Source organism: Dendrobates tinctorius, unplaced genomic scaffold, assembly GCF_039654945.1.
Source record: "Dendrobates tinctorius isolate UK_male_01 unplaced genomic scaffold, ASM3965494v1 ptg000155l, whole genome shotgun sequence".
In the NCBI taxonomy this organism is placed as follows: Eukaryota; Metazoa; Chordata; class Amphibia; order Anura; family Dendrobatidae; genus Dendrobates; species Dendrobates tinctorius.
In genome coordinates, this window is record NW_027361822.1 from 18,116,266 (window position 1) to 18,133,857 (window position 17,592).

At 46.0% G+C, this 17,592-nt stretch overlaps 1 pseudogene; it reads right to left on the reverse strand.

The window, feature by feature from the left end:
• LOC141051044 (uncharacterized) overlaps window positions 1-17,029 on the reverse strand; it is a 49,204-nt pseudogene extending 32,175 nt beyond the window's left edge.
• Between the last annotated feature and the right edge of the window lie 563 nt (window positions 17,030-17,592).

Here is a 17,592-nt window from a genome sequence, read left to right on the forward strand (position 1 = left end):
TGTATATATCTCTTTTCTATGTTGCTGAGGTCTATTTTCTACTGTTGGATTAAGTGATTATTCCTGTACCATGTAATCACCAGTGTTTAATACTCGGATAATGAGTACTGTTTCCTAAGCTATGAACAACCATGAAACGCGTCGGCGGAGATGTCGCCATAAGTGTATGTGTTTTTTGTTAGCACATACCTGCACAGAAGGAATAGTTTTAACCAAGGGAATAAAAGTGATGCTTTAACCTTTATATGTGTTGCTGGATTATCGCTGTACAAGTCCTGCTTCTACATATTCTCTGAATCCTTAACTTGAGGTCATAGACGTCTATCGTATAAGGGGGTTACTTACCTCTTCTGTACAGTCACCACATCAAGTCCATGGTGGGACTAACACACAACACATGCCCTATACACGCTGATGCCAAGTCCATGGCCCTCAAGGGATTATCTCTCATGAGATATAATTATTACTAATAATCCCCTTCCCCTGATGGCCAGGTGCCCCGCCAGTCTCCATGCCTCCTCTTTAGGATGAACTAGTGACCGATTTATCCAATCACTATCCGCAGCGGAGACTAATCCTTTCCTGCTGTGGATGAATTTGGTCATGTGATTACTCCAGCCTTACGGTCAGAGCAGATAATACAGAGATCGGCCCTATATTCTTTTTTGTGGGGAAACTGTATTAATTTAGTTTTGGCCTATGAAATGTTGTAGCTAAAATGCTTTAATAGGTGTTTAAGAGGGTGTTCTTCTGTTTAAGCACTAAATCCTTCGGTCAGTAAAAATGCACATCAAAAAGTTTTGAGAGAACAAGCCCTAAAAATTAAAACTAGAATTCTGCAGGAAGGATAATCTGTGATTTCTCTGCATTTAGTGGTTACTGCTCACCTGGGCGGTTATCTGTAGGAATATCCTCTTTACACCGCTCATCACCCCTCACATATGTCTCTGTAGTATTAATATGGGTCAGATCTTCACCCTGAAACAAATAATATAAAAGTCACAGACAGATGGAGAAGTCACCTCTATGATCAGCTCTAATCCTGCCATCTCCACCGTTCTCATTACACAAGTATAAAACATATAATACTGGTGGATAAAACAGGACTGAGCACAAGATCTTCACAGTTATCTACACATCATAGGAGAGATCTCATGACACCTTCTCTCCATCTACCTGATGATCCTGAGGAACATTGGGATTTTCTTCTTTACAGTCCTGTGGAAGAAGAGGACGGGGACATCTCTCTGGTGTTGTCCTCTTACTGGATACAACTGGAGGAAACACATACAGGGACTGAATTCATTCTTTACATACAGATAATTATAGGCCGTGTGTATTTAGTCCTGTCTATTACCTGATGATGTGAGGGGTTGGGGAACCTCCATCATGACGTTCTGGTACAGATCTTTGTGTCCTTCTAAATACTCCCACTCCTCCATGGAGAAATAGACGGCGACATCCTGATACCTTATAGGAACCTGACACATACAGTGATACAGTCATCCCCCGATCCCTCCATAGCGTTACTGTATAATGTCCCAGCATTCCCAGCAGTGTCACCTCTCCAGTCAGCAGCTCAATCATCTTGTAGACGATGTCCAAGATCTTCTGGTCATTGATGTCCTCATGTATCAGGGGGAGGGGTGGAAGCCCCGTGAACTGACTCAGGGGTCTTTCTCGTCCCTCAGACACAGGGTCCTGAAAGCGCTCACTAGAGGTCTTCTTCACTACTGTGTAATTCTGGTTATAGAGAGACACATTAATAAATCTCACTACAGACATTTCCAGAGTCCTCACCTCTCCAGTTCTGTCCATCTGTTATTCCCATAGATAAAAATGATGTAATGTGACGTCATCAGAATCTCTCACCTCTCCAGTAAGCCGGAAGAGGATCTCTAGGGTGAGAAGTAATATCTTCTCCACCATCTTTTTCCTGTCCTTATCCATCCTTGATGGGTCCATCAGGAAATGTATCTTGTATAAAATATCTCCACTGAGAGGATCCAATATTGTAGGGAACTGAAAGGAAAAAAAAGATATAACATCATAAAGATTCTATTCCATATGTTATGAATAAATGTTTTCCACGTTACATCCTCACGGTGGCCGCATATAGGACACATGCTGTCAGTAAACTATCATGCAACAGAACAGTTACATCTCAGACATACCAGCATCCAGTATTGTCATTGCAGCGATGTAAACAGACTGAAGGAAACAATGGACGCCTGAGTGATGGAGTGGAAATCTAATATATAAACCTTAATGTGTGTGTGTGTGTGTGTGTGTGTGTGTGTGTGTGTGTGTGTGTGTGTGTGTGTGTGTGTGTGTGTGTGTGTGTGTGTGTGTGTGTGTGTGTGTGTGTATGTATGTCTGGGATTGGCATCTGCACCGTTGTAGCTACAGCCACAATATTTTGCAGTCACACGTCTGGACCCCGAGAGCGTCATAGGCTATGTTGTGAGGCGAAATTTTAACCCCGCGCGTTCCAATTCACTAAACAATTTTGCCCCTATGTACATAATGGGGGGAAAAGTGAAAGGAAAAGTGTTGGAGGCAAATTGACAGCTGCCAGATGTGAACAAGGGGGACTTAAAGAATGAGAGCGATGGCGCCAAACAGTATATACCGTACAGTTGCTAAGGTGGGGCCCTGACATGGGATACTCACCACACACGGGGATATGAACACACACAGAATGCGCCACACACTACCACGTGCTTCAACACATATACCACCCTCAGCACACATTTCACCACACATACAACAACCTCGCCACATAAAAATCGAAACACAAAAGTCGCCACTCAAAACTCGCCACGCTGTCCCAGAGCTGTTTAAAAGATGAAAAATGAGCTGTGATTGGTTGCTATCAGCAACAGTTTTCTTTGTAGACAGTTGTGGTAACTGAGGCCTATTATTCTTATCATTTCTATGGTGTTATCGTCCTTCTGTAAAGCTGGAAATAACACAATTTATTACCGTGCCAACACAGACCACCCTCTGACACAGACTGCAGGGGGAGCCCAGTATCATACAGGATAGGATTAGATACACAACTCAGTAGTCAGTATCGCACAGGAGAGGATTAGATACACAGCTCAGCAGTCAGTATCACACAGGAGAGGATTAGATACACAGCTCAGCAGACAGTATCACACAGGAGAGGATTAGATACACAGCTCAGCAGACAGTATCACACAGGAGAGGATTAGATACACAGCTCAGCAGTCAGTATCACACAGGAGAGGATTAGATACACAGCTCAGCAGACAGTATCACACAGGAGAGGATTAGACACATGGTTCAGCAGTCAGTATCACACAGGATAGGATTAGACACATGGCTCAGCAGTCAGTATCACACAGGATAGGATTAGACACATGGCTCAGCAGTCAGTATCACACAGGATAGGATTAGATACACGGCTCAGCAGTCAGTATCACACAGGAGAGGATTAAATACACAGCTCAGCAGTCAGTATCACACAGGATAGGGATAGATACACGGCTCAGCAGTCAGTATCACAGGATAGGATTAGATACACGGCTCAGCAGTCAGTATCACACAGGATAGGATTAGATACACAGCTCAGCAGTCAGTATCACACAGGATAGGATTAGATACACGGCTCAGCAGTCAACTACACGTCCTGATGCGTCTCTTATCATGATGGAGAATCTTATGATTTTTTTAAATTTTGGAATAAAGGAATAAAAAATTTTTTAATCTAATTACTGATCTGGATGCTGGAATTTTTTTTCCATATTACGCTTTGCTGCAGAGGGATCCTGTTTCCACGTTCCGTGCACCGATCGGACTTATAGCTGTCTTCTTTGGGGTGAGCTGAAAAATTTTTCTTTTTTTACCTTACGGCTCAGCAGTCAGTATCACAGGATTGGATTAGATACACGGCTCAGCAGTCAGTATCACACAGAATAGGATTAGATACACGGCTCAGCAGACAGTATCACACAGAATAGGATTAGATACACGGCTCAGCAGACAGTATCACACAGAATAGGATTAGATACACGGCTCAGCAGTCAGTATCACACAGAATAGGATTAGATACACAGCTCAGCAGTCAGTATCACACAGGATAGGATTAGATGCACGGTTTTTATGTGCAATATAATCATTATAATTTGTTATAACTAACCACAGTTGGTTACTATGCCCAGGCAACGCCGGGCTCTTCAGCTAGTCTAATATATAAAGCTGAATGTGTGTGTGTATGTATGTGTGTATGTCCGGGATTGGCATCTGCACCGTCGCAGCTACAGCCACAAAATTTTGCACAGTCACACGTCTGGACCCCGAGAGCGTCACAGGCTATGTTGTGAGGCGAAATTTTAACCCCGCGCGTTCCAATTCACCAAACAATTTGGTCTGTTATTCTTATAATTTCTATGGTGTCCTCACTAAAGTCTCTAATGATCTACTAACAGCTAAATCTAATGGTCATTACTCCATGCTAATTCTCTTGGATCTCTCTGCAGCATTCGACTGTGGATCATCAGCTCCTCCTCACTATGCTCCGTTCCATTGGCCTCAAGGACACCGTTCTCTCCTGGTTCTCCTCCTATCTCTCTGACCGCTCCTTTACTGTATCTTTGCCGATTCTTCCTCCTCTCACCTTCCCCTTACTGTTGGAGTCCCCCAAGGATCGGTTCTAGGCCCCCTCCTCTTCTCCTTGTACACTGCCCCTATTGGTCAAACAATCAGTATATTTGGTTTCCAGTACCATCTCTATGCTGATGACTCCCAATTATGCGCTTCTTCTCCTGACATCACGCCAGCCTTTCTAGAAAACACCGGCGATTGACTAAACGCTGTGTCTAACATCATGTCCTCACTATATCTGAAATTGAACCTGTCAAAGACTGAACTCCTTGTGTTTCCTCCCTCTACTAATGTACCTATACCAGACATTGCTATTTCTGTATGTGGCTCCACTATTACTCCCCAGCAACATGGCCGCTGTCTTGGGGTCATACTTGATTCCGAGCTTTCCTTTGCCCCCCACACTCGATCACTGGCTCGCTCTTGTCATCTGCACCTCAAAAACATTTCTAGAATTCGACCTTTTCTTACTTTTGACTCCGCAAAAACTCTTACTGTTTCTCTTATTCATCCTCGTCTCGACTATTGTAACTCTCTTCTAATCGGTCTCCCTCTTACCAAACTCTCCCCCCTCCAATCTGTCTTGAATGCTGCAGCCAGGATCATATTCCTCACCAATCGTTACACCGATGCCTCTACCTTGTGCAAGTCATTGCACTGGCTACCCATCCACTCCAGAATCCAGTATAAACTTATTACCCTCACTCACAAAGCCCTCCATGGCTCAGCACCACCCTACATCTCCTCCCTTGTTTCAGTATACCACCCTACCCGCGCCCTCCGTTCTGCTGATGACCTGAGGTTAGCATCCTCATTAATCAGAACTTCCCACTCTCGTCTCCAAGACATTACACGTGCTGCGCCAATTCTTTGGAATGCACTTCCCAGGTCAATACGATTAGTCCCCAATTCCCACAATTTTAAGCGTGCCCTGAAAACGCATTTATTCAGACTGGCCTATCGCCTCAACATATTAACCTAATCTATCCCTGTGTGGCACAGCCAAAAGTTTTACCATAACAGGTTCCCTGCACCATGTTCCCACATGCTTTATGCATCCATTAGCCCTCTGTGTCTGTACTGTTACACACTTAACATTATGGCTGGTCCATACAATCAGGGCAACTGTTACCACCCACCTTTCGTGTCTACCTCTTTCCTCATAGACTGTAAGCTTGCGAGCAGGGCCCTCTTTCCTCTTGGTATTTGTTATAATCTATGTGATTATTCTTATGCTGTAATGTCTACTGTCTGTACAAATCCCCTCTGAAATGTAAAGTGCTGCGGAATATGTCGGCGCAATAGAAATAAAATTTATATTATATTATTATGGTGTCATCGTCCTTCTGTAAAGCTGGAAATAACACAATTTATTACCGTGCCAGCACAGACCACCCTCTGACACAGACTGCAGGGGGAGCCCAGTATCACAGGATAGGATTAGATACACGGCTCAGCAGTATCACACAGGATATGATTAGATACACTGCTCAGCAGTCAGTATCACATAGGAGAGGATTAGACACATGGCTCAGCACACAATATCACACAGAATAGTATTAGATACACGCTCAGCAGTCAGTATCACACAGGATAGGATTAGATACACGGCTCAGCAGTCAGTATCACACAGGATAGGATTTGATACACGACTGAGCAGTCAGTATCAGACAGGATAGGATTAGATACACGGCTGAGCAGAAAATAACACACAGGAGAGGATTAGGTACACAGCTCAGCAGACATTATCACACAGGATAGGGTTAGATACACAGCTCAGAAACAGGATGTGCCAAAGGAGAGGACATTTTCATTCCAAGAATTCCACTCATTCCATCTGATGTTTTTTTATTTTAAACACCTCCAGTTTCCATTTCAACTGCTATTTGCAATGTCCATTAACAATGCTCAGGGACAGTCCTTGAAAGTAGTAGGGATAGATTTGCAATCTCCATGCTTTTCTCATGGTCAACTTTATTTGGTCTGTTCAAGAGTTGGAACTGCCAAAATCTATTCATCTTTGCAACGAAAGGAAAAAACAAAAATCTTGCATGAGGTTAAAATAAAATACTATCAATACTTGGTTAATTGTTTAGTTAATTTGTGTTGCAAATCTGTAGTGTTGAATATATGATGTGAAATGTTTTTATGTGCAATATAATCATTATAATTTGTTATAACTAACCACAGTTGGTTACTATGCCCAGGCAACGCCGGGCTCTTCAGCTAGTATGTCATAAAGATTGAGTGCAGCCTGAACTCCATGAGCTTTGTGTCCTTTCCCCAGAAACTGCCATCTACACGGATAATGGTGCAGATTATTAATACAGGATATGTTCTGGTCACAGGGACTCAGGAAATCCAAAGTGCAATGACACTGGGAGGGTCCCGGGGAGCGGCCATGAGGAGGATTTACAGGAGTCATTCATTGTAACTACCACACTTATAAATGTGGCTGAAGAAACCGCAATAGAAACAAGTCCGTTATATAGAACCGCAGAGAGGCTTCTACAGGGGACGTAGGCGCTTGTCTCTATTCATTGTCTATGGGACGGAGGAGAAACGAGCGCGGCTCTAACTGGTGACAATGCAGGAAGACGGTGAGAGAATTGCTGACGTTTTCTACCCTCATCGTGACAGGTTCCCTTATATCAGGGGTTGGGAACCTATGGCTCGCGAGCCAGATGTGGCTCTTTCGATGGCTGCATCTGGCTCTTAGACAAATCTTTAATAGAGATGGACAAACTACTGTTTGGGTTCGGCTGCCTGAACACCGGGTTTTTAGTCATGCTGTCATGTGCAAACACCGCTTCTGATCAGCGGTGAAATCTTCCCCGCCAGTCAGAAAGCCGCGGTTGCCATGCTATCAAAAGACATCATGAAAGCTCAGCTGTGATCGGAGGTATAAAGTTTACCTCCGGTCACTGGTGTCAGCTGATGGGACTACTGATCCCATCATCCGATACCAGCTGCCACTAATTACAGTGAGAGCAGGAGCGGCGGATGGAAGTATTCATCAGCCGCTCCAGCGCTGTAAATAAATAATAAAAAAAAACGGCTTGGGTTCCCCTGTATTTTTGCTAACGAGCCAGGCAAAACTCACAGCTGGAAAACACTGGATGTTCGGGCCCCCCATTCAAGTGAATAGGCTCCGAGTTCGGGTACTGTTCTGGTACCCGAACCCAAACTTTTTTTTTTTTTTACTGTTCTGCCGAACCCGAACATCCAGGTGTGCGCCCATCTCTAATCTTTAACAAAAAAAAATAATGAAGGAAACCACTGATTTCTGAAACATGTAGGATAAGTTTGGTCCTTATGGCGCCTCGTATCTGTGACAGTCACATGGGCTACATGTGACCACTGATGTCATGCAGGTCCTGCAATCTCCGGTCACCATCCTACCACAGGACTCGACCGCAGCACCTGAACATCCATGCCTGCCCGGTAGAGCCGCATGGAGCGCCTGTTACAGGCCGGGACAGCACTCTGCTCCTCTCCTTGCCTCATCTACTCCACAGCAATTTCAGTGGGGCCACCTACAGACTGACCAAGAGTCTCCCAACACTCATACCTGCACTTGGTCCCTCTCCACCCGCCTCACTGGACACTCTGCTGGTTGTGACTCTTTCCTCCCTGAAGCATACACTTGCTGGAATGTCATTTTACAATACAACTCTAACTATCAACCCTCTGCGTTGTGCTTACTGATAGTAACATATAAACATTCTAAATACAAGTAAATGTGTGCATTTTACGTAAGACTTACCTAGAATGCACAAATTTATTTGTATTTAGTTTTAAACATATTGTATGGCTCACATGGAATTACATTTTAAAATATGTGGCGTTCATGGCTCTCTCAGCCAAAAAGGTTCCTGACCCTTGCCTTATATGAACCCCAGAATGACAAATACAAACGTTATACAAAAAAATGGGGAAAGATTCCGGCACAACCATCCAGGGATAAAATGCATTCTTTATTTAAACGTAGTTAAAACATTAAAAGGCCTCGTACCTTTCCTGTACAGTGTAGGCTTAACCATGGTAGTAATGCTGTCACCTATAAAGCATGATGTCTAAAAAGGGAGTACTGGTGGCTAATGGAGTACAAGAAAATCTGATGTTACAGGAATTGGAATTGAGGTATGATGTGAATTCAGAATAAGTGGAGGCATCACCTTTCCAGACTAGAAGGATGTCATCCACATATCTGGCATTCCATACCAGATGTGGAATGAAAGGGTTGTTATTGGTAAAGATATACCGTATATACTCGTGTGTAAGCCGACTCGAGTATAAGCCGACACCCCCTAGTTTTGCCACAAAAAAAACTGGGAAAACTTATTGACTCGCGTATAAGCCTATGGTGGAAAATGCAGCAGCTACTGGTAAATTTCAAAGAAAAAACACAAAATCTGAGCTTGGATTGAGTTGATACACATGCAGCATATTAATGCATGTTGACACTGGCCATAAAACATAAAACCTGCAAAAGACAAAATGAGCAAAAACCCAAAAGTAGCATGAAAGCCACTTCAAAAATAAAAAGATACCAATGAAAGTAAAATTAATTGAGACATCAGTAGGTTAAATGTTTTTGAAAATCCATATTGAATCAGGAGCCCCATATAATGCTCCATACAGTTCATGATGGGCCCCATAAGATGCTCCATACAAAATACACCCCATATAATGCTGCACAAAGGTGTCAAGCTCCTGTCAGCGCCGACGAACTGCCAAGGCTGAACAGGGTGACTTACCCACACCGCGGGGAAGCCCAGGGTCAGATGCTGCTGGGAAAGCTCAGACAGACGGGACCTGAGCAGTGCAGTGAAAGAGGATGCTGAGGGAAGCAGAGAGCAGAAGGACCTACGATCATGTGACCACAGGGGGCGGGGCTTAGCATCCTGCTGCTGGAGATGCCTGCAAGTTGCTACAGGGACCCTGGAGCAGGGGAAAGGTGGCCACAGGACACCAGGGAAAGGACGGGGAATCAGAGGGAGACAAAATCCAAGCCGAGGTCAGTAAACAAGAGAGCTAATGCGGTACACAAGGAGCAGGCAGAGGGTAGTCAGAACGTAGCTTAGGGTCATACACAGAGATGGCAGCGAAATACAGGAGAGACGGGCAGCATTCGTAACAGGGACAGAACCAGATCAAATCCAAACAAGTATAGAGTAGCACAGGCACAAAGCACACAGCACAGATACACCAGGGTCACACACACTCGGCTGAGGGTCAAAGTATAAGCGACGAGGAATGACCCCATACTGAGGCTATAAGAGGCCTCCCAGAATGAGGCTGTCCAGATTAACCTCTGAACTACCTCATCCCATAAACTAAGCAGGTCATAACAAAAGGTTAAAAATGGCCCCATAAGATGATCCATAGAATAATATACCCTATATGCTGCTCCATAAAGATTATGGTCCCATAAGATGCTCCATACATTATGCCCCCATAAGATGTTCCATAGATTATGCCCCATAAGATGTTCCATAGATTATGCCCCATAAGATGCTCCATAGATTATGCCCCCATAAGATGCTCCATAGATTATGCTCCCATAAGATGCTCCATAGATTATGCCCCATAGATTATGCCCCCATAAGATGCTCCATAGATTATGCTCCCATATTCTGCCCCATATAATATGCCCCCATATGCTGCTGCAAAAAAAAAAAAAAAAATGACATACTCACCTCTCCTTGCTGGGGGGCCAGGTGTCAGGTCCTGAGCAGGCTGAGACACTGGCGCGCTATGAGGGACAAGTGTCGGTGCCGCCGCTTGCTCAGGACCAGACACCTGAGATATTCAGCTGTCCAAGGTCCATCGCTGCTTGCTGCTGTCTGCTGCATCCTCTGTCAGTGACTGTTTAGGCAGCAGAGGATGCGACACGCACTAACCACGTCATCGCATCTTCTGCTGCCTAAATGTCAGTGATACAGGATGCAGCAGACAGCAGCAATGGACAGGTGAATATTGGATATACTTACCCCCTCCTGGCACGGTCTCTGCAGCCCCCCCCGCTTCTCCCACTGTCTCCCTTCCTTTAGTGGTCACGTGGTACCGCTCATTAAACTCATGAATATGCGCATATTCATGAGTTTAATGAGCGGTACCACATAACCGCTGAAGGAAGAGAGACTGTGGGAGAAGCGGGGGGGGGGGGGGTCAGTATAATCTCCGACACCCCCGCCGACCACCAGGTATATGACTCGTGTATAAGCCGAGAGGGGGACTTTCAGGCCAAAAATATGGGCTGAAAATCTTGACTTATACACAAGTATATACGATAAATTTCCTCCCACCGGGCTATATAGAGTATTGCCAAAGAAGGAGAAAATTTAGATCCCATCGTGGCTCCAAGTGTCTGTAGAAATTTTTTTTGATTGGAACATAAAATAGTTGTGTTTCAAAAGGTAATGAAGTGACAGTAGGATAAACTGTTTCCAAGGTGAAGGTTATGCACTGTATTTATCCAAATGAAATTGTGTTGCTGTCATAGCTGTGGCATGAGGAATAGAGGAGTATAAGTTTACAACATCGCATGTTGCATAAAAATATCCATCCTGCCATTTAAGTGTTTGAAAAACCTTTAGGACAATGGAAGAGTCCTTCAGAAAAGCAGGAGTCCTGAAAGGAGGCAGCACGGTGGCTCAGTGGTTAGCACTGTAGCCTTGCAGCGCTGTAATCCTGGGGCCGAATCCCACCAAGGACAACATCTGCAAGGAGTTTGTATGTTCTCCCCGTGTTTGCGTGGGTTTCCTCCGGGTACTCCGGTTTCCTCCCACATTCTAAAGACATACTGATAGGGAATTTAGATTGTGAGCCCCATCGGGGACAGTGATGATAATGTGTGTAAAGCGCTGTGGAATATGTTAGCGCTATATAAAAATAAAGATTACTATTATTTATTATTATTAAAGGAGGGGTTGAAGATATCCATCAAGCTATTATGGGTCTTAAGGGCAGTGGAGAATGATTCTTATGAACTTTGGGCAAACCATGGAACACAGGAATGACCAGAAAATCTGGATTGAGCCACTTAAGTAGTTTGGAATTTAATACCCCCAATCTCATCCCCTCATTAAGGCAATGTGTAAGAGCGGATCTGAAAGCGGTGGTAGGATCTGACCTTACAGGAAAATAAGTGTTGGTGTCACTGAGAATAGAACAAACCATAGAACAGTATAGGTCGGTATCTGGAGCCACCACAGATCCCCCCTTATCTGACCGGCGAATGGGGAAATGAGGGCAAGTTTGCATGTCCTTCACAGCAGGGCTGTGGAGTCGGTAAGCCAAACCTGCGACTCCGACTCCCACATATATTGCTTATATTTAAGTGAAAATTTTATTGTAGTACAATGTGAACATCAGACATTTAATCATTTCTATGATCCAATAATCAAGATATTTAGATAGAACATAATATCTATTTATCGGAATACAACTTTAGAACACAAAAAACTGTAATAAATTGTAAATATGTAATACACTGTATAATATCGATTACATACACACGGTACAGACCAAAGTTTGGACACACCTCTTTCAAAGAGTTTTCTTTATTGTCATGACTATGAAAATTGTAGATTCATTCTGAAGGCATCAAAACTATGAATTAACACACGTGGAATTATATAATTAACAAAAAAGTGTGGAACAACTGAAAATATGTCTTATATTCTAGGTTCTTCAAAGTAGCCACCTTTTGCTTTGATTACTGCTTTGCACACTCTTGGCATTCTCTTGATGAGCTTTAAGAGGTAGTCACTGGAAATGGTCTTCCAACAGTCTTGAAGGAGTTCCCAGAGATGCTTAGCACTTGTTGGCCCTTTTGCCTTCACTCTGCGGTCCAGCTCACCCCAAACCATCTCGATTGGGTTCAGGTCTGGTGACTGTGAAGGCCAGGTCAACTGGCGTAGCATCCCATCACTCTCCTTCTTGGTCAATTAGCCCTTACATAGCCTGGAGGTGTGTTTGGGGTCATTGTCCTGTTGAAAAATAAATGATGGTCCAACTAAACACAAACCGGATGGAATAGCATGCCGCTGCAAGATGCTGTGGTAGCCATGCTGGTTCAGTATGCCTTCAATTTTGAATAAATCCCCAACAGTGTCACCAGCAAAGCACCCTCACACTTCCTCCGCCATGCTTCGCGGTGGGAACCAGGCATGTAGAGTCCATCCGTTCACCTTTTCTGCGTCGCACAAAGACACGGTGGTTGGAACCAAAGATCTCAAATTTGGACTCATCAGACCAAAGCACAGATTTCCACTGGTCTAATGTCCATTCCTTGTGTTCTTTAGCCCAAACAAGTCTCTTCTGCTTGTTACCTGTCCTTAGCAGTGGTTCCTAGCAGCTATTTTACCATGAAGGCCTGCTGCACAAAGTCTCCTCTTAGCAGTTGTTGTAGAGATGTGTCTGCTGCTAGAACTCTGTGTGGCATTGACCTGGTCTATAATCTGAGCTGCTATTAACCTGCGATTTCTGAGGCTGGTGACTCGGATGAACTTATCCTCCGCAGCAGAGGTGACTCTTGGTCTTCCTTTCCTGGGGCGGTCCTCATGTGAGCCAGTTTCTTTGTAGCGCTTTATGGTTTTTGCCAATGCACTTGGGGACACTTTCAAAGTTTTCCCAATTTTTCGGACTGACTGACCTTCATTTCTTGAAGTTTTTCTTTACTCAGCCGCTTTTTTCTTGCCATAATACAAATTCTAACAGTCTATTCAGTAGGACTAGCACCTGTGTATCCACCAGACTACTGCACAACACAACTGATGGTCTCAACCTCATTTATAAGGCAAGAAATCCCACTTATTAAACCTGACAGGGCACACCTGTGAAGTGAAAACCATTTCCGGTGACTACCTCTTGAAGCTCATCAAGAGAATGCCAAGAGTGTGCAAAGCAGAAATCAAAGCAAAAGGTGGCTACTTTGAAGAACCTAGAATATAAGACATACAGTATTTTCAGTTGTTTCACACTTTTTTGTTAATTATATAATTCCACATGTGTTAACTCATAGTTTTGATGCCTTCAGAGTGAATCTACAATTTTCATAGTCATGAAAATAAAGAAAACGCTTTGATTGAGAAGGTGTGTCCAAACTTTTGGTCTATACTGTGTGTTTATATATATATATATATATATATATATATATATATATATATATATATACACACACACACACACACACACACACACACACACACACACACACACTATGACTTATCTCAGGTAAGATAAAGCCTAGATTCTCAGGCTACATTCACACTATGGGCGTAGCCAGGATCAAACCGGGGGGGGGGGGGACAGAATCTCATACTGTTCCGCAGAATTTCATACTGCACACCTCAGCTGCTGCAGAACCTCATACGTCACACCGCTACACTTGAGAATAAAGCCTGCACCTTAAGAAGATGTGGTGGTGAATGCAGTCTATTTATTCCAACTATCAGTTGATGTTGATGTTACTGAAGACGAGCAATGCCTGTCCTGGGCGTCCTTTTGGGCAGCTATGAGGTGTACCTGACTGGTGCTAAAGAAAAGGAGTGTTAAGGTACTGTCACACTTAGAGATGCACCAGCGATATGACGCGGTCAGGATCGCTGGTACATCGCTAAGTGGTCGCTAGTGAGCTGCCACACAGGCAGATCTCACCAGCGACATCGCTGGGGTCGGGGGTCGCTACTTACCTGTCAGATGAGGCGATCCTGACGTCCTCCCGCCCGCGTCCACGCGTCGCTCGTCTCTCCACAGGAAGCGCCGCAGGAAGCTGACGACGAGAAACGGTCCAGGACGTTCTCGCGCGATCAGCGATAACCAGCGGGGGGAGCGGGTCGTAGGTAAGTATCAGACACAGCGATGTCGCTAGCAATATCGCTATAACGTCACAAGTTATAGCGATATTGCTAGCGATATCGCTTAGTGTGACAGGCTCTTTAGTCTGTGTGCTATCCGGCTTTCATTCTTTTTGGTACAGATAAGATATGGATAGACAGATATGGATAAATGGATAGATAGAGCAGATTTCTAATCTGCTTTTGCTATTGAAAACATTATCTATGAGCTCAAAAACCTTTCAGGTGATGCGGTTTTTTCAAAAGCTGATCTGCTTTTGCAACTGAAAAACATATCCTCAAAAAACGCAGGAAAAACGCTGTGTGTGAATGTAGCCTTAGATCAGGACTAGAAGTCATTTATAGGACATTTCATAACTTTCCCAAATTCCTATGAAAAAATATTCAGCACATTCTGCATTGAATTACTGTCCCCAATTTATTATATATTTTAGGAGTCGGAGTCGGTCCATTTTATACCGACTCCACCAAAATGAGCACCGACTCCGATTCCACAGCCCTGCTTCTCAGCATCACACCGCTGTTTGTCACAATGATCATTCTCCCCACTGCTCCCTACAGGAGAGTGGAGCTGTCTTACATCCTTCTCTACCAAAGCTCCAGCGCCGGCCCTCTGTATGGGGAGCAGGCAGGGTTAGAAGGTGGCAGGAATCTCCAGGGCTCGTGGCTTGCCAGTCTCCATTCCCATGTCTTGTACTCCATTCGCCACCAGTACTCCCTTTCTAGACACCGCGCTTATAGGTGACAGCATTACTACAATGGCTGACACTACACTGTACAGGAAAGGGACGAGGCCTTGTAAGGTTTACCTACGGTTATATAAAGGATCCATATTACCCCTGGATGGTTGTGCCGGAATCTTCCCCCATTTTTTGTCTCCCTCCCTGTGATCACCAGGAGGAACTCCGGCCCAAATTTCCAGCTCCACATTCTCAGCGTGGTAAGCTCCTTCATCCCTCTTCCTGCATCCTACAAATGTCCTAGCGCCCCCTGTGCCCAGTAATGGGGAATCTCCAGCACCTACCTCCACCTGCAGGGGGCGCCATCTCCGGGAATGGAGGGGTTACTGCCCCCTGTGCAGCCCAGTAATGGGGAATCTCCAGCACCTACCTCCACCTGCAGGGGGCGCTATCTCCAGGAATGGAGGGGTTACTGCCCCCTGTGCCCAGTAATGGGGAATTTCCAGCACCTACCTCCACCTGCAGGGGGCGCTATCTCCGGGAATGGAGGGGTTACTGCCCCCTGCGCCCAGTAATGGGGAATCTCCAGCACCTACCTCCACCTGCAGGGGGCGCTATCTCCGGGAATGGAGGGGTTACTGCCCCCTGTGCAGCCCAGTAATGGGGAATCTCCAGCACCTACCTCCACCTGCAGGGGGCGCTATCTCCGGGAATGGAGGGGTTACTGCCCCCTGTGCAGCCCAGTAATGGGGAATCTCCAGCACCTACCTCCACCTGCAGGGGGCGCTATCTCCGGGAATGGAGGGGTTACTGCCCCCTGTGCAGCCCAGTAATGGGGAATCTCCAGCACCTACCTCCACCTGCAGGGGGCGCTATCTCCGGGAATGGAGGGGTTACTGCCCCCTGCGCCCAGTAATGGGGAATCTCCAGCACCTACCTCCACCTGCAGGGGGCGCTATCTCCGGGAATGGAGGGGTTACTGCCCCCTGTGCAGCCCAGTAATGGGGAATCTCCAGCACCTACCTCCACCTGCAGGGGGTGCTATCTCCGGGAATGGAGGGGTTACTGCCCCCTGTGCAGCCCAGTAATGGGGAATCTCCAGCACCTACCTCCACCTGCAGAGGGCGCTATCTCCGGGAATGGAGGGGTTACTGCCCCCTGTGCAGCCCAGTAATGGGGAATCTCCAGCACCTACCTCCACCTGCAGGGGGTGCTATCTCCAGGAATGGAGGGGTTACTGCCCCCTGTGCAGCCCAGTAATGGGGAATCTCCAGCACCTACCTCCACCTGCAGGGGGCGCTATCTCCGGGAATGGAGGGGTTACTGCCCCCTGTGCAGCCCAGTAATGGGGAATCTCCAGCACCTACCTCCACCTGCAGGGGGCGCTATCTCCGGGAATGGAGGGGTTACTGCCCCCTGTGCAGCCCAGTAATGGGGAATCTCCAGCACCTACCTCCACCTGCAGGGGGCGCCATCTCCGGGAATGGAGGGGTTACTGCCCCCTGTGCAGCCCAGTAATGGGGAATCTCCAGCACCTACCTCCACCTGCAGGGGGCGCTATCTCCGGGAATGGAGGGGTTACTGCCCCCTGTGCAGCCCAGTAATGGGGAATCTCCAGCACCTACCTCCACCTGCAGGGGGCGCCATCTCCGGGAATGGAGGGGTTACTGCCCCCTGTGCAGCCCAGTAATGGGGAATCTCCAGCACCTACCTCCACCTGCAGGGGGCGCTATCTCCGGGAATGGAGGGGTTACTGTCCCCTGTGCAGCCCAGTAATGGGGAATCTCCAGCACCTACCTCCACCTGCAGAGCCGCACACCACATATATGGCTGCTCTGTGCGCACAGGACCTGGGATGAGGTCACAGGAGGGGAGGAGTCAGGGGTCACATGATCAGGGGCCTCAGTATATACAGGACTGTGCTGGCTGTCCTGGTGCTGGAGGAGCGGAGTCCAGGCAGCGCACATAGGGGCCTCCAGGGGGCGCGTTCCCGTAGAGCGACCACTTGCTCAGGAGACTTCAGAGCATTTACAGAGAGATGTACCAGCTCCATAATAAATAATAATAATAATGTACAGACGCTCAGTATTAGGAAGCGCTTTGAATGCACCACATGTCCGCTCTGTCCATAGCACTGCCGGCTATTGAACGCAGGTGATTCCTCATGTGTGCTCTGAACCGTGCGGATTCACCACATCAAATACATTGTACAGGTGAAATTTATCTTGCGGAGACTCGCGTCACCACAGGATAAATAGACATGTTGAGATCTGGAGAGACGCACCCCCATAGTAGTATAATGCATCGCCATAATAATATAATGCAACCCTATAATAGTATTTTGCACCACAAAATAGTATAATGAACCCCCATAGTAGTATAATGCACCCACCTAGTAGTGTAATACACCCCTATAA